General features: G+C 45.4%; 1 pseudogene across 1 annotated transcript; it reads left to right on the forward strand.

Moving 5' to 3' along the window:
• The first annotated feature begins 337 nt into the window (after positions 1-337).
• LOC308415937 (vitamin K epoxide reductase complex subunit 1-like protein 1) lies at positions 338-868 on the forward strand (annotated as a pseudogene). The gene has a single exon. The product of its transcript is annotated as a vitamin K epoxide reductase complex subunit 1-like protein 1 (transcript).
• The last annotated feature ends 16,827 nt before the right edge of the window (positions 869-17,695 follow it).

Here is a 17,695-nt window from a genome sequence, read left to right on the forward strand (position 1 = left end):
CAGTCTGTAGGCAGGCCTTGAGTCCTGATGGCAGTGTCCTGGCTCTGGATCTGGGCCAGAACAGCTAGTCCTTAATCTAAATAACTACACTCAATAATCAACTCTCTGGATTTCATAATAAATATTTGGAATGAAAAATGTAAAGTTTAAAATTTATATACGGTCTGGGGATCTAAAAATGTTTAAGGTTCTAGGAAAATGAGGTTGATGAATGCAAATTATAATGTTAAAATGTGAGCGGCAGCGGCTGGGTCGGCCCGGAAGGGCGGAGGCGTCTGAGGTGGTGATGGAGGGAGGCGGCAGCGGCGGCGGCAGAGGCGGCGGCGGAGGGGGGAAGATGGCGGCGCCAGTCCTGCTGAGAGTGTAGGTGCCTCTGTGGGAACGGGTGGCCCGGTATGCAGTGTGCGCCGCCGGGATCCTGCTCTCCATCTACGCCTACCACGTGGAGCGGGAGAAGGAGAGGGACCCGGAGCACCGGGCCCCCTGCGACCTGGGGCCCTGGGTGAAGTGCTCTGCCGCCCTGGCCTCCAGATGGGGTCGAGGATTTGGTCTTTTGGGTTCCATTGTTGGAAAAGATGGTGTATTAAACCAGCCAAACAGTGTCTTTGGACTTATATTTTATATACTACAGTTATTACTTGGCATGACAGCCAGCGCAGTTGCAGCTCTGGTCCTCATGACCTCCTCCATCGTGTCCGTAGTGGGCTCTTTGTACCTGGCCTACATTCTGTACTTTGTGCTGAAGGAGTTTTGCATCATCTGCATCACCACATATGTGCTAAACTTCCTCCTCCTCATCATCAATTACAAACGACTAGTTTACTTGAATGAGGCCTGGAAGCGCCAGCTGCGGCCTAAGGACGACTGACGGCCAGCGGGTCTCCACCTGACCGTCTCACTTCTTCATTAAGTTTATTTTGCAAGGTTTTTTTTTTTTAATTCACAACAGACACTTTCCCTGAGAATCTTAAACTGATTTTTAAAAAATATTGTAAATTAGAAGGGGCCCTAGCTATTTCCTGTGTCAGTCTTCATTTTAAATTCGGATACAAAAAAGGATACGCCGAGCCAATCAAAGACAAGCTTTAACTTTACCTTGAAGATGTTTCTGAGATACTAAAATGTAGCCCTAGCCCCCCCGGTCCTCAACCGTAAAGTGAGCAGCCATTGCTAGTAATTCTTTAATGTGTATAAATTCAATTTCAGGTATAACAAATGTGATCATGAACATGAAAATATTTTAGAATAGATACTGTATTAAATATTGCCATGTTTACAATATGTAATATGTTTTTAACCGATGGATTTAAACTTGTAGATTCAATTAGAGTCCATTCGTGTGATATTTGTAAATAAAGGTAGAAACATTGGATCCACCCCTGCAGAACTTACTGTACAGTTTAGGTGAAGCATAGGGAGGAATTGTCAGTTCACCGTGACTGATGAACAGTGGAGATAGTAGGCGCAAACAGGATCTTGGGAAACGTGCTGTCAACCCTGGTGCAGTACTGACAGCAGAAACAGGGTGGTCGGTTCCCTTCCATCTCCCACTCTGAGAGAAAGAAACTAAGTCTGAACATCCAAGCCAAGCTTGACTAGTCAGAACTGGATGGATCGTAACTGTACCTTTTAATTCCAAGGCTCTCAGGACACTGATGGTGGGAAGTGGATGCAGTCTTTGGAGAAAAACTGAAACCACTATGGCATTTCTGGGCAAAGCCTCTTGAACAGTAGCTGACCTCTCAATATACGTGTTTCCTTGATTCTGGTGCCAGTCAGCTCAGCAGTATTAGACTGAACTAGGCACAAGCCAAGTGCTCTGAGGTCGGTCCATAGTGTTTCCCCTTGTCGTTTCTCTTGCACTAAGGATTGTCAGTAAGTGTTTCAAAATCCCATACTGAACTTGTAAATCTTAGGGCTGTTGCGAGGAACCGTTTGCTGACTCAGAAGAAACACAACATGTAGAAAGACCTGGAAGAGAAACATGGAAACTTTGTCCCACTCTGGTAGCCACACAGAAGCAGTGAGAAGAAACCCAAGGTGATCTGAATAACCCCGATGGCATGGCAACTGTGTTTCTCTGGTTAGCATCTTAAAGGAGATGTTAAAAGTGCCTTCTGTCTTAAATCTCAAACCAAATCATTCTGTGTGTTGAACTGGGGCAGAAGAATCCCTCCTTTCCTTCCTTACCACGAAGCAGAGAACTTGCATTCTACCGGAAGGGTCTGTGCGGCCATTTTATTCCTCGGGTTGAGAAGTGGCAGTGTTGTTTATGATTTGGTTCATATGTTAAAAAATAGGCAACTAGACAGCAAATTCTGAGCAGTTGACGACCTTCAGTCTTAACTGATGCACCATAGGATTTCTGGCCCCGGGGCAGGTATAAAATAGGAATTGTAAAGCTCTTTTAGGAGGTTCTGACCAGTGTCTTAAAGACAGCTTACGTCGGATCGCATCAAAGGTGTTTCCCCATGAATGTGAACATTTCCATGACTATCTTACTATGTACACACTGCTGTTGTCTTCTGAAGTAGTTAAAGAAGAACGTCTAGAAAGTACTGAATGGTATTTATGGTAAACCAAGTCCTCATTCGAGAACTGTACAGTGAGGTCATCTCAGAGCCCTGTGTCCAGGTCTCCCAAGGCAGTGGAATGGCTAATGGCTAAGATTTCTGCTACTTACATATCAAATAAGGCTCTGCTAAACATGTCCCTTGGGCCCCAATTCCAAATGACCATGTCTGACTTTTATCACTCAGCAGAGTGGCGGTAAAGCTTGTCTTGACATTACAGATGTCTCCAACCCTTACTCAAAATGTGAGAGAGTTCTACCCACCAGACCCTTCAAGGCTTCCCTTTGCTTTCCTAAGTCTTGGGAGTACCACCATTATTGATTGTATGAATTGTTTGTTTGTTTGTTTGTTTGTTACATTGCTGTGATCTAATAGAATGAATACCCCCTTCTCACTGAGAGTTAACAGGTGCTGTTGCAAAAACAGCATTTGCCAACCCGTGTGCTCATGTTTGCCTGTGGTCCCATTACTTGGGATATAGATGCAGGAGGATCAGGATTCAAGGTCATCCCTTGACTACATAAGCAAAGTAGAGACCAGCATTAGCTACAGGAGACCCTATCTTTAAAGTAAAAAAAAATTTTTTGGCTAAAATATATGTTCTCTGTAAGTGAGCCTGTTGCGTTTCATTGGATAGTTTTGCCCTGAGGGAATTCGGGCTTCTCTCTGTACCTTGTATTAAACCCAGTGGAATGGGGGGAGAAAACACTGTTATAAAACTGCTAATATTGTTCTGTTTCAGGCTGCGTTGCGTGTTTAAACACTGAAGAAGCAGGGTTTGACCGTACCTAGCAATACACACCTTAAATCCCAGCACTTAGGGAGCAGAGGCAGATGGATCTCCGAGGTTTAGGCCTCCCTAGCCTAGATAATGAGTCCCAGGTCAGCCAGGTTATTTAGTGAAACCCTGACTCAAAAGCATACCCACAAAATAATAATAAACACTGCTGTTGGCTTAGAATAAATACAGCGGGCAGACGAGGGGGAAGGTGATTCCTACAGTAATTCTGTGCTTCATGGTTTTGAAGTGATTCACAACAAAGGAAGCCGCACTTCATAGCAACAAGATTTGAGGGAGTAAGAAAAGTTCTAGTTAGGAATGTTCTAGGGCCTATGATTGGCTTGTGTGATTTCCCTTGGTCCTTCCACACAGCTAGTTTCTGTCAGGGAGGGTACACTTCTGGTACAACTCAGGTTTAAGTTGCACTAGCTGTATGCCAAGAATTATTTTTACTTTGTCTATGTAGCCTGTCCTTAAGCTCTTTTATTGTGGTTGTTGTTTTGTTTTGCTTTGCTTTTAAAGAGACACATGATCTTTTTGTGTAGTCCAGGTTGACCTAGAACTCAGTACAGAGCCCAGGCTGGCTTCAAACTTGACATTCCTCCTACCTTAGCCTCCCAAGTGCTAGGATGCCTGGTTCAAATTCATTATACATAAGGAATGGTGAAAAGCACTGACTTTTTTCATGTAAAGAGACTAGTTTGGGGGGCGCTGGGGAGGTGACTTAGCAGGTAAGAGCACTTGCCATTCTTACAGAGGACCCAGCTTTGGCTCCAACCACCCACATGTCTACTTAACAGTCTTTATCTGCAACTCCAGTTCCTGGGGATCTGACACCCTCTTCTGGTCCCCAAGGGCACTGCATATATATGGTGCATAGACATACATGAAGGCAAAACACCCATATACATATGAAAGTATTGGCTTCCTATGCGTTTGATACCTATGCGGTAAGATATGGGACAATAAAATTAATATTGTTGCTTTTTGTTTTTTATTTATAATTATAGTCAAAAGACTTAAAGTGCAGCCAGGCATAGTAGCACATGCCTATAATCCCAGCACTTGGGAACTAGAGGCAGGAAGACCAGAAGTTCAAGAGCAATCTGGGCTATTTTGAGACCTGTTTCTAGAAAAGCAAAACCTCAAATCACAAAAACTGCAGCAGTTACTTGCTAAGCTCCAATGGTTCCAGCAGTTGATTCTGACGGATACTGGCAGGTGGTTGGTGATCTGTACTTAAAATTTGTCAGAAAAATGTCAGCCAAGTTCCCCACTGTCATGTCCAGGAATCTGTTTGGGGCTATGAACCTCACCCACTCCTGTTTTCTTCCAACGCATATTCATCAGTGTACCCTGCCCCTCTCCACCTCTTAGCATTTTACGCAGTACATTTATGAATCCTAATTTTGTGCGAATAGCCCTGAGTCAAAAAGAGCAAGAGTAAGATTCTAGACAATGTGACCAAACACCCCCTCCTCCTTTAAAGAATTGGCCCAGGAGAGTTGAAGTATTACGAGGCTGTATTGAGCGTGGCCCAGATAATAGGTGTATATGACTTGTGAAGTATGCTCCATCTAAAATACTACTCCTGCCTCGAAAGCTCCTGAGTAAACATTCAGGTAAAAAGGAGTTCACTGGGAAGATTCCCGCTTTAATATAGATAGAAATATTCTTTATCAGAGATTTAGGATACCATTTTGCTAACTGGTAAATAAAAACAGATGTAAATGTATAAGGATGTTTATTTGTTGCACATAACTTTTTTGGTATAAAATAAATGTAGACATTACCTGTGGAAAAATAATGTTAAAATGTCTAAGAAAATCTTTATATACATACATATATATATGTATGTATAATTTGTAGAGATATAAAAATAATTTAAGGTAAAAAATAAGAAATGTTTCATACCCTCCCATACTATTGTTATTTCAAAATTCAGAAGTTCAATATTAACCCATGGAATTTTGATAAGCTAATGGAACACTGGAAGCTTACAATTCAGTCACAAGTTTGAGATTTTAAATTACCTTTGGCTGTCTTCTGCCTTTTGGATGGAAGAAAAGAATGTTCTGTGCCTATTGACCCAAGCCTATACCTTTTACTAGGTTTCAAAGGCATGAACATACTCCTGTTGTATTACAGATATCTGTTAACTAGTTTTTCTAAAATAGAGATTTCAATGCAATGGTAAGACTAATGTATATCCTTTTGTAAAATAAAATTCACATAAACTTCCGGGAATCAAAAACAGTCATGGGAGTTGGATCCATCTGCCACATATCAAATGTACTTCAGATAATTAAACCCACCTATTCTTGAAAATGGGATTTTTCCTCTTGGTCTTGGGATTCCTAAATTCATATGTTTTGTGTCGTGATTACTAAATTCCAACGGAATCCATTTAAAAGTTGGCATGGCAGGACGTGGTTGAGTCTTAAGATCTTGAGTCAATAATTTGATTCACTGAAACAACTCAAAAGGGGGAATGTTGAGATGTACTCCTTTTAACACAACTGTAACTATTTTGTATTCGATCTCCATTTTGCTCATAAGGTGAAATTAAGTTCAGGTTATAAGACTCTACTTCCCAGAAATAACTGTCCATTGCTGACACTGAAAAATTCTCCTAAAAGTCAGAACACTATTGTTGTATTATTTATGTTCTGTTATCTCGATGCTCTGAAACTCTCCTGTTCCCCACCTGTCCACCACACTTCTTACCTCAATTCCAATCAATCAGCTGAAAAGTCAGCTGATAACTCTTTGTTTAGTCAGCCAAAATGCAGTGCTGCCTCCACCCTTGCCTTCTGAACTTGGACTTTTTTCCTATAAAAAGCCTGCCCTAAGAACAGTCTGGTGCCATAATTAGGTTCCCAAGTCCTTTATCATGGTTCTGATTGATCATTCTTGGGGTATGTGTTCAATAAAATATTCTTGCTTAACTATGATCAATGTTTGTATGTTTTGTGTGGTGATTGCTAAACTCCAACGGAATCCATTTAAAGTTGGCATGGCAGGAGGTGGTCAGGTGAGTCTTAATATCTTGAATTTGGGAATCCACATAAAGAATAGCTTCCTCTATTAGTCAGTCCTCTTTCCCATCGTGGAAGCTGTGCTGTTTCACAATGTGTCCCACAGTGTGTCCCTCTGTCCACACATCCTCACTTATAAATGCTCATGGCAATGAGTCATTGGTCTGGTTTGAGATCTCTGGCTTCTGTGACACCATCAATATTGAATCCTCATCAGGACTTTTCCTGGTTCTCCTGCTGTTTCCCTGTGTCATGGAGACCCTGCAGCATTGGAGCAGCAGGACTGGTACTGAAAGACCCCCGGAGGGTATCTTCCGTCTGAAGAGACCCCTCCCAAGGAGCAGCGAGACCACTCACTTCGGATTCAAGTAGCAAGAGGTTTATTTACACAGGTACCTGTGGGCACACAGTCTCTCAGAGGACTTGCGCGCCAGACAAAGGGGCAGTCCCCTTTTTATAGGGCTTGGGGGGCAGAAGCAAGGTACAGAAGCAGAAGCATAGCAACAGGGTTTTAATTGGTTAGTTTAAATGAAACCAGGGTGAACTGGGGACAAGCCTCAAGTTTTTGGAAAGGGCGGCCTTGGCCCCTCTTCTGGGACAGGGTGTTGTTTTTCGTCCTTGTCTCAGCATGTATGGCAAAATATTGTGTCTTTACCCCGGTCCAGGTGGTCAACTGCAGATATCTTGTTTGGCTGTGCTATTTCTTGGCTGACTCTCAGTTTAGTATTTTTCCATCTCTGTCTAATTTAAGCATTGCACAAAATGGCGTTACCGCAGCTAAGGCGGACGAGGGGTCTTTCAGTACTTTCACAAGTCCCAACCTTTCACATATGATTTTTGGGGCAGACCAATTCAGAGCCCTAGATGTGAGCCTGGGTGGGAGATAAGCTGGTCAGCCTGGCAATTTTCCCTTATCCACCCCACCGGGGCTAGCACTGCCATAGCTAGGCCACACAATACTGCTATTGGCCTGAAGCAGGGTCAGCTATCCTGATGGCATGCCCTCAGGACCAGCTCACCCACACCCATGTCTCCAGAGCCAGCTCCATTGGGTTGCCCAGTTAAGCTGCAGGGCCCACTCCCCCAAGTTCTGCAGCTAGTAAGTGGGCAGGGATAGGTCGCCTCCACTCATGACCACAGGGCCAGCTCTCTCTAGTAGTACAGGTGGCAAGTGGGAGAAGAGGTGGGCAACTCTCTCACACCCACGCTACCTCACACCAAATGAGTGGCAGGGCAAGCTCTTCTGTGCTCTCAACCTTGGTGCTGTCACATTTATGCCCCTTCCACCAGGGCCAGATCTACTGTGCTGCCCAGATGCAGTACAGGGCCAATTCTCCCAGCCAGCAAGGGACAGGCAGTTCATCTGTTCTCATGACCCCAAAGCCGGTTCTCCCGACTGCCACAGGTGGTAAGGTGGGAATGGTGAAGAGCATCACCCTACACCCACACCACCTCATGGAAGACTAGTAGTGGGGGCCAGGTATCCTACATGCTCACCCTCGGGGTTGGCTTACCTGCTCCCCCTCAACCAGGGCCAGCAGCACTACTGTGCTGCCTAGGTGAGGTACAGGCACTGCTTTCCCGAGTGCTTTAGCCAGTGAGGACAGGACCAGCTCTCCTGTCCTCAGGACCCCAGATCTCCTTACTGGTACAGGTGGTGAGGAGCAAAGGGAAAGACATCACCTGTCACACCCAGCCTCACCCTGCAAGGAAAAGACACAACATGGCCAGGTTCTTCTCTCAGCAGATTTATTCAGGACACCTTCTTGATGCTTTGATGGATCCCGAGAGCCCCGAGCCGGGGAGGCTCTCTCCTTTTATCCTCCCCGCCCGTCCGAGCCCGTCCAATAGCTGAGGTGTCATAGCATCATTGGTCTGTAATGTGGTGTGACAGTGGCGTGATACAGGTGCATGCGCTCCTAGGGTGTTTACTGTTTAGAGGGGGTGGACACCGGCGCCATCTTAGGGTGCGACAAAGCGGCACGACAAAGCAGCGCGGCACAGTGGCACGGTGCACGCAGCTCACTACAGTTCCCCCTTTTTTGTTTTATTAAGATAGTCTAGATAGCATAAGCTGAGCACAGTGACCCCCCCCCCATCGTAAGATCATCCCTTTATTGTACCCGTCTTTGGATAACCGTGTTGTCCTCCCGTATCCTGCCTTAGGTGAAAGGGAAGGTGCCCGTCACTGGGCAGGGTCACTTCAAAGCTCAGGGACGACGTTTTATGCCAATTGTGCCGAGGTCGGCATTTTGTCTTTACAACTTGCATGCGTGGAAGCAGAGGTCCAACTTCCCATGTGCAAAATTCTAGGGGCCTTACTCAGAACCACAGCTGGGCTCACCACCCAATGAGATTCTGGCCAGCTCCCGTGTCATTTTTCTTGGGGGGGGGAACACTGAAACCCCCATCTAGTTGGATATACCTCCCAGAGAATGTCTAGCTGGAATTCGACTATTCTCTGTGCAGTGCTCCGCCTGACAACCCATGTGCCATGTCTAAAACTAGTCTTTCAGAGCAGCTAACCAAGCTGCTGGTGACACGTTGGTTTCAAGAGCTTGCATAGCCTGTACCATGACCGCTTTAGTTCGGCACTGTTCGAGCCGTATTTTACAGAGACACCAACAGCATACCAGACAGGCCAGGAGGAGCATGGATATGAGCACTCCCATCCCTGCCCATTCCTTAATAAAACTTAACGATTTTTGCAGCCAGGTTAAAATAGACTGAGCAGTGGGAAGGCTAGCCTTTGTGTTATTGAGGGTCACTATCTCAAACAAAAGCTGGTTAGTAAGGTTTTCTGCCTGCAAGGACCAATTTCCCTTTAGATAATTACTGATTACTTATTACTGGTTTTTTATGATTGGTCCAATTTGCAGCCAAATAGGGGGTAACACACAAACCATTCAGAGAATGTACACAAGAGAGGGTTATCAGCTGATGGAGTTGATCTAGCTGGTGTTGTAGTAGATCAGCTCTTTGGTTTAAAGAGAGAATACCTGATATTACCTGAGAATCTATTTTTCTTTGTGTCTCTAATGCCATAGCTGTCTTTTCTACAATCTTATTAACCGCACTAGCTGTCTGTACTGTACTAGTCACAGCTACTGCTGCAGTTGTGGCCGCAGCTGCTGCAGACACAATAGCAGAAATAACTGCTGCTGTGATGCCAAAGTCACACTTTTGGCGCAAAAGTTGCAGTAGTGCAAATTGTTTTGGATCTGCCACGACAGACACTGGGACAAAGGTGGGCACTTGGACAATTAGAGCTGAGTTATTACGTCCATGCCAGCAATTAGTAAGATAGCATTGCGTTTAGGAAGCATTTCAATTAGGGACATCAGAATTATTATTGCGGTGAAACAATAAGAAAAAGAAAGGGGCTTGTATACATTCTGCAGCCTTGCGTACAGTATAGTTAGCATACAAACTATTAAACTTTATATTAGTAAGTTTGAGCTTGTCTCTTGTGGCTGAAATATTGTAAATAGAAATTTTTTCTGTAGTCAGTAAAGAAAAAGCCTCTAGGGTAGTAAAGGTGCCCTTATCATTAGATAAGATCCTTTGATACCATGGCCATCCATTACTTTTGGTACTCTTCCAGGTAAATAGCATTCTACCCAGAGTGGGGAGAACTCAAAACCTGGGGCTATCTGCTTTGGTTTGTGGATGGGGCTCTGGCAAGAGGTATACTCAGTAGGGAAAGTCTGTATGGGGAGGCAGTATGGAAGTATCTTACATTTAGTGGATTTATAGAATATCTTTCCTTCACTTGATGGGCACAGGCCATGTCCGACCATTATCAGACCCCGACCTGGAGGCCGTTCCGCTTGTTACCTGTGTCAGAGCCTCATTTAGGAGAGTTAGCAGCACCTTAGAACCTTGCAAGGGGTTTAGCCAATTATAAAGGGAACTATTGCAAAGCCAAATGCAATTAGTACTAAAATTAACTACGGTAAAACATAAGGGAGAAATTTGTGATAGAGTAAGGCTCTGCTGAAAGGTCAGGTTGTATGCAAGGTAGGCCAGAGTTGCAATTGGTAGAAAAGAAAATCGGTAAAATAGAGGAATAACAATGAATGGGGAGGGGAACTGGCCACGTCTTGGACACCTCCCCAAAAGATGGCTTCTTCAGCTCTCACGGCAGATGTCATCATGGCTAGGAGTAATAGAAGTTTCTGCATCTTTCTTGTCTTCTTTCAGCTTTCTCGTCAGCCATTCGGGTACCCACAAAGGATCACTCCGGTCCTGAAGAAAAATACAAACAGCTCCCCTAGATCTCGTGATCATGGGATCTGGGCCATGCCATAAACCAGTTATCATATCTTTCCATTTTACTGGCTCTTGATTATTGATTGGTCGGGGATCAGAATGACGATCCGCCGCAGAGCGACCATCAGTGTCACAATTCAAAAAATTTAGGGTGAATAGTGCAATGGCTAAGCGGTCCTTAGGGGTACGACCACAGCCAATTCCCCCTTTTTGTTTTATTAAACATTCTTGAGGGTGCGATGTGCACATTCTACAATGCCTTGCCCTTGAGGATTATAGGGCAGGCCATGGGTGAGGGAGACTCTCATTTGTTTGAAAAATGCAACAACAGTTGCTGCAGTATAAGCCGGACCATTGTCTGTCTTAATATTTGCAGGCTTTCCCCAGGCAGCCCATGCCTCAAGGCCATGCGTGATCACATTACACGCCTTTTCTCCTGTCAGAGGTGTAGCGTGGATAATGCCTGAGCAAGTATCCACCGATACATGGACATATTTTAGGTTACCAAATTCAGATATATGTGTGACATCCATTTGCCAGAGTTGTAGGGGGTGTAGGCCCCGAGGATTAATCCCTATATGGGGAGGGTTATGAAATGGCACACACTGTGGACAGTGGAGAACAATGTCATGGGCATCGGCCCTAGAGATATGAAATTTTGTCTGTAGCGTGCGTGAAGGCACGTGATACAACTTGTGAAATTCTACAGCTTTGTCTAATGAAGAAGTAAAAAAGGCAAAAGAAGTTCTGGTGAGAGCATCTACTGTATGGTTGCCCATGGATAACAGACCAGGTAAATTGGAATGAGCTCTAATATGCAGTACATGGAAACGATTTGTGCGCTGCCAAATTAATTGTTGTAGCTGGACAAAAAGGGCAAGCACAGTGCTAGTGGATTTAAAAGTGCCTGCCGCTTCTAGAGTTTTCACTGCATTTACCACATAAGCTGAGTCAGAGATGAGATTAAAGGGACAATCATATGTTTTGAAAACTTCCAAGACTATTTGTAATTCTATCACCTGTGGTGATCCCGGGGAGAATTGAATGACCTTAGGTTGTTTATTTTCTACTAAATAAGCTCCAACTCCAGTTTTAGAGCCGTCAGTATAAATGTTAATTGCTCCCACAAGTGGGTTATATGCCGTTATTTTTAGAAATATAACGGGATGGGCCTTGACAAATTGTAATATGGGATGTTTAGGATAATGATTATCAATGTTTTCCGTATAGGTACAACACAGGATAGCATAAACATCTAGAGTGTTGCAGAGAACAGAAACTTGGTTTACTGTGTAAGAGACTATAATAGTGGCTGGAGTTTTACCAAAGTGCTGTATACATTGGCAAGTCCCAGCATAGCTAGTTTTGCTACAGCTGATGGGTAATATTCAATAGCTTGACTAGGGGAAACATGGGGGTGGATCCACAGAAGTGGACCACCTTGCCAAAGTACTGCAGATGGCTGAAATAAAGTAGGCAGAATGCACAAGACAACATCTTTACCTTCAAGACAGCGAGTCAGCTGTGCCTTTTGTAATGCTTGTTCCACCAATGCTTCTCGGGTGGCAGGGGTAAGGGTACAAGGTGAATTAAGATCTGAATCTCCTTGAAGTATAGCATAAAGGGGTTTTAAATCACAATTGGGAATATGTAGATAAGGGCAGATCCAATTGGTGTCACCTAGCAATTTTTGAAAATCATTTAAGGTTGTTAATTTGTCTATTCTAATGGTTATTTTTTAAGGGGTTATGCTATTGGGAGCTATGTACGCTCCCAAATAATTAATCACTGTATTTTGTTGTACCTTTTCTGGGGCAATGTATAATCCCTTGTTTTGCAAGGCTATAATAAGGTCTGAAAATGCAGTCTGTACTTCTTTATCCGATTTTCTTGCTATTAAGACGTCATTCATATAATGCACAAAACGAATATGAGGAAATTTTGTTCTAATAGGGTGTATAGCCAATGCTACATATAGTTGACATATGGTAGGGCTATTGGTCATGCCTTGTGGGAGAACGACCCACTCATATCTGCTATCTGGTTCTTCATGGTTACATGAGGGTAACATAAAAGCAGATCTTTCAGTGTCCTTAGGGTGTAGGGGAATAGAAAAGAAACAGTCTTTAATATCAATGGAAATAGTAATCCAGGCTGACGGTAGAGCAGTTAAAAGGGGGAGCCCTCTTTGTATGGCTCCCATGGGTTGCATCTGTTGGTTAATGGCTCTAAGGTCATGTAAAAATCACCATTTACCAGATTTTTTCTTGATTACAAATATTGGAGTGTTCCACGGTGACGTGGAGGGCTTAATGTGGTTGGATGCAAGCTGTTCTTGAACTAAGTCTATTGCTGCCTTAAGCTTTTCTAATGGCAAAGGCCACTGCGGCACCCACACTGGCTCTCTCGACGTCCATGTGATGGGGATCCACTGCGGCATCCACACTGGCTCTCTCGACGTCCATGTGATGGGGATCCACTGTGGAACCCACACTGGATCTCTCGACTTCCACGTGATGGGGATCCACTGCGGAACCCACACTGGCTCTCTCGACGTCCATGTGATGGGGATCCACTGCGGAACCCACACTGGATCTCTCCACTTCCATGTGATGGGGATCCACTGCGGCACCCACACTGGATCTCTCCACTTCCATGTGATGGGGATCCACTGCGGCACCCACACTGGATCTCTCGACTTCCATGTGATGGGGATCCACTGCGGCACCCACACTGGATCTCTCCACTTCCATGTGATGGGGATCCACTGCGGCACCCACACTGGATCTCTCCACTTCCATGTGATGGGGATCCACTTCGGCACCCACACTGGATCTCTCGACTTCCATGTGATGGGGATCCACTGCGGCACCCACACTGGATCTCTCCACTTCCATGTGATGGGGATCCACTGCGGCACCCACACTGGATCTCTCCACTTCCATGTGATGGGGATCCACTTCGGCACCCACACTGGATCTCTCCACTTCCATGTGATGGGGATCCACTGAGGCACCCACACTGGATCTCTCCACTTCCATGTGATGGGGATCCACTGTGGCACCCACACTGGATCTCTCCACTTCCATGTGATGGGGATCCACTGCGGCACCCACACTGGATCTCTCCACTTCCATGTGATGGGGATCCACTGCGGCACCCACACTGGATCTCTCGACTTCCATGTGATGGGGATCCACTGCGGCACCCACACTGGATCTCTCCACTTCCATGTGATGGGGATCCACTGCGGCACCCACACTGGATCTCTCCACTTCCATGTGATGGGGATCCACTTCGGCACCCACACTGGATCTCTCGACTTCCATGTGATGGGGATCCACTGCGGCACCCACACTGGATCTCTCCACTTCCATGTGATGGGGATCCACTGCGGCACCCACACTGGATCTCTCCACTTCCATGTGATGGGGATCCACTTCGGCACCCACACTGGATCTCTCCACTTCCATGTGATGGGGATCCACTGAGGCACCCACACTGGATCTCTCCACTTCCATGTGATGGGGATCCACTGTGGCACCCACACTGGATCTCTCCACTTCCATGTGATGGGGATCCACTGCGGCACCCACACTGGATCTCTCCACTTCCATGTGATGGGGATCCACTGCGGCACCCACACTGGATCTCTCCACTTCCATGTGATGGGGATCCACTGCGGCACCCACACTGGATCTCTCCACTTCCATGTGATGGGGATCCACTGCGGCACCCACACTGGATCTCTCCACTTCCATGTGATGGGGATTGCTTCCGCAGTGGCCCCTAGGAAAAACCCAGCCCTTTTCTGTCTAACTTAAGCTTTGTGTCTATCATTTGTGGATTTCCTTGTAAATGTTTTCCCAGGCCTTTACCTGGTATATACCCCATGGTACTCATCATATTTTGGGATGGCACGGAATATTCATTAGTAAGTTTTAGTTGTAGTGCTTTTAAAACATCCCTGCCCCATAGTGTTATAGGGAGGTCGAGCACGAAAGGTTGAATTGTTCCAGAATAACCTTGATCTTCCCACCTTAATTGTCTGGCACTGATATCTGGTGTCTTGGCATATTTGAGGCCTTGTAATGTTTGATCTGAGACTTGAATAGGCCACCCTTTTGGCCAGTCTTTATAGGTGACAATGCTCCGATCCATTCCAGTATCTAAAAGTCCTAATATGGGTTTTTTATCTACTAGGAGGGTTGTGGTAGGTCTCTGGTGCATGTCTAAAACAAGATAAGCAATGTCCTGTCCTGTCGATCCAAAACCCTGCTTTCCTCTTATCCTAGGCTTGACTGCAAACAAATTATGATAACTAGGTAATATGAGAATTTGAGCTATTTGGTCTCCTGGTGTAAAAACTGTGATACCCCTGGGGGATTCTACCATAATTTTTACTTGTCCAGTGTAATCTGGATCAATGATTCCAGGGTGAACTTTCAAACCTCTCATGATGAGTGAGGATCTACCAATTAATAATCCCACTGTGCTTTTAGGGATAGGTCCATAGAAATCTGTTTCTACAAGTTGTACTCCCATATTTGGTGTTAATACGAGTCTGGTGGTGGAACGGAGGTCCAGTCCTGTGGAACCCGCAGTGGCTCTCCTTGGTTGTATCGAGGATTCCTGAGGCTGATCTTCCCCTCTCCTTTCTCTACTCTGTTGGTGATTGCCCCATATATTCGAGGGCCCTGGGGTTGGGGGCCCCATTGTCTGTTTTTTGGACAGGCTTTCCCGTATCCTGCTCTTAAAGGTTGTCCCTCTATGTCTTTAACAGAGCGACATTCATTTGCCCAATGATTTCCTTTTCTACATCTGGGGCACAGACCCGGTCCCCTCTGTGGAGGCCTTTTGGTCTAAGTTTAGGACAGTTTCTTTTAAAGTGTCCGGGTTTGCCACATCCAAAACAATGTTTGTTGCCATTTCCTCTTATAGTCATTTGCATAACAGCTGCTGCTAAACCTGCATTAGTTAATAGTCCACCTAACTCCCTACACAGTTTCATCCAGGCCTCTAGTTCTCTATTTTTATAAGGAGCTATTGCAGCGCAGCATTCTTTGGTACATTGCTCATACACTAGCTGTTTTACCAATGGCATAGCCTCCTCTGGATTACTGAATACTTTACCAGCAGCTTCTATCATTCTAGCAACAAAATCTGAAAATGGCTCTGTGGGGCCCTGTAAGATCTTTGTGAGATTTCCACTCACCTCTCCCCTATTAGGTTAGAACTAGTGCATATACGATTAATCTGCTCATATACCTCAGGTGGATAGCCAATTTGTTGTGCTGCAAATCTCCCTTGTCCTAGAAGCATGTCTCTATCCCACACAGGGTTGCCCTGTTGTGAGTTTATGTAAGCTTGCTCACTGGCATACTCTGCCATGAATGCCTTAAAGTCTAAGTACTGCCCTGGATTAAGGCAGGCTTTCGCTAATTGCATCTAGTCTAAAGGTGTCATAGCTACGCGACCAAGGGATTCCAGTTGAGCCACTGTAAAGGCTGCCGTAACCCCATAAGCACGAACAGATTCTGCCAAGCTCTTAACTACCTTAAAATCCAAAGGCTCATAGTATCTTTGATTATTGGCATCTGCAAATATGGGGCAGGCGAGCTCTCTCCCAACTCTTCTCCAAGTTGCACGATGTAACGTGCGCCCACCCTGTTCTAAATAGGAGGGTGGCACTGATGGTCTGCCAACTACGGCCCTGTCAGGACCATACCTTTCTTTCTCATACTTAGTGGCTTCCTCATCAAGATCCTCAGCGTCATTCTCACTAAAGGTAGTATCTGATTCACTTCCATCTTCAAACTCTCTCAGAGAAGGTTATATCTTAGGCACGTATTTCTTTTCCCTCTCTTTTGGTAGTGGTTTCTTTTCTGTCTCGTCTTTCAGCAATGTATCCTTTTGTGCTATTTTACTCATCTGATGCCTTATTTCCCTTTTATCACTATGACTATCATCAGATTCTGACTGGCTCTCTTGATATTCTCTGAGCGCCTTTTGACTGTTTTTAATAGTGGCGCTACAGCGGCCGTCTTCAAGACAGGCACGAATCAACTTCCAAATAGGTCTCAGACCTGGTTTTAACCTGTTTTCTTCATATGCCCTATCTAAGTCTCTTCCTAACTTGTCCCAACAAGGAAGGTTAAGGTCCCCGGAGACTGCAAACCATGGAACATGGAGATCTCACTGAGATAAAAAGGTTTGGATGTTTTTCTCGCTTAGTTTCATCTTTCTCTCAGCAATTCTCTGAGTGCCAAGCATATGGGATGGCTCTGGTTATTTCCCATGTTGCGGACACACTTAACTACATGTGCGGATTCTTTAACCATGACCAAGCAAGCCTAATGCTCTTCCGCGGGGAGATGGCACCCGCAAATGAGGAACACTCTCAGCACTAGAACTGTCCACATCGGTACCAACAGCGCAAGTGCAAGGAAATGATCCATCCACTAGTCACATACCATGAACTTTATTGTCCCAAATTACCGGGAACTTACCGGTACCGCTCCTGTCACCGCTTGAGAATTCTGAACCTTCACGATTCCCGGGTTTCGGCACCAGTTGTCACACCCAGCCTCGCCCCGCAAGGAAAAGACACAATACAGCCAGGTTCTTCTCTCAGCAGATTTATTCAGGACACCTTCTTGATGCTTTGATGGATCCCGAGAGCCCCGAGCCGGGGAGGCTCTCTCCTTTTATCCTCCCCGCCCGTCCGAGCCCGTCCAATAGCTGAGGTGTCATAGCATCATTGGTCTGTAATGTGGTGTGACAGTGGCGTGATACAGGTGCATGCGCTCCTAGGGTGTTTACTGTTTAGAGGGGGTGTACACCGGCACCATCTTAGGGTGCGACAAAGTGGCGCAGCGTGCGCAGCTCCCTACAATCACCCACTCCTAGCATCCAAACTACCTTGTGGGAGACTAATGGCATGGCCGGTTCTCCCAACGTTCGGCCTCAGGCTTGCTCACCTCAGCCACTGCCAGCATTTTCAGCTCTGCAGTGCTATTCAAGTGAGATGT

Source organism: Micromys minutus (assembly GCF_963924665.1).
Source record: "Micromys minutus genome assembly, chromosome: X".
Taxonomy (NCBI): Eukaryota; Metazoa; Chordata; class Mammalia; order Rodentia; family Muridae; genus Micromys; species Micromys minutus.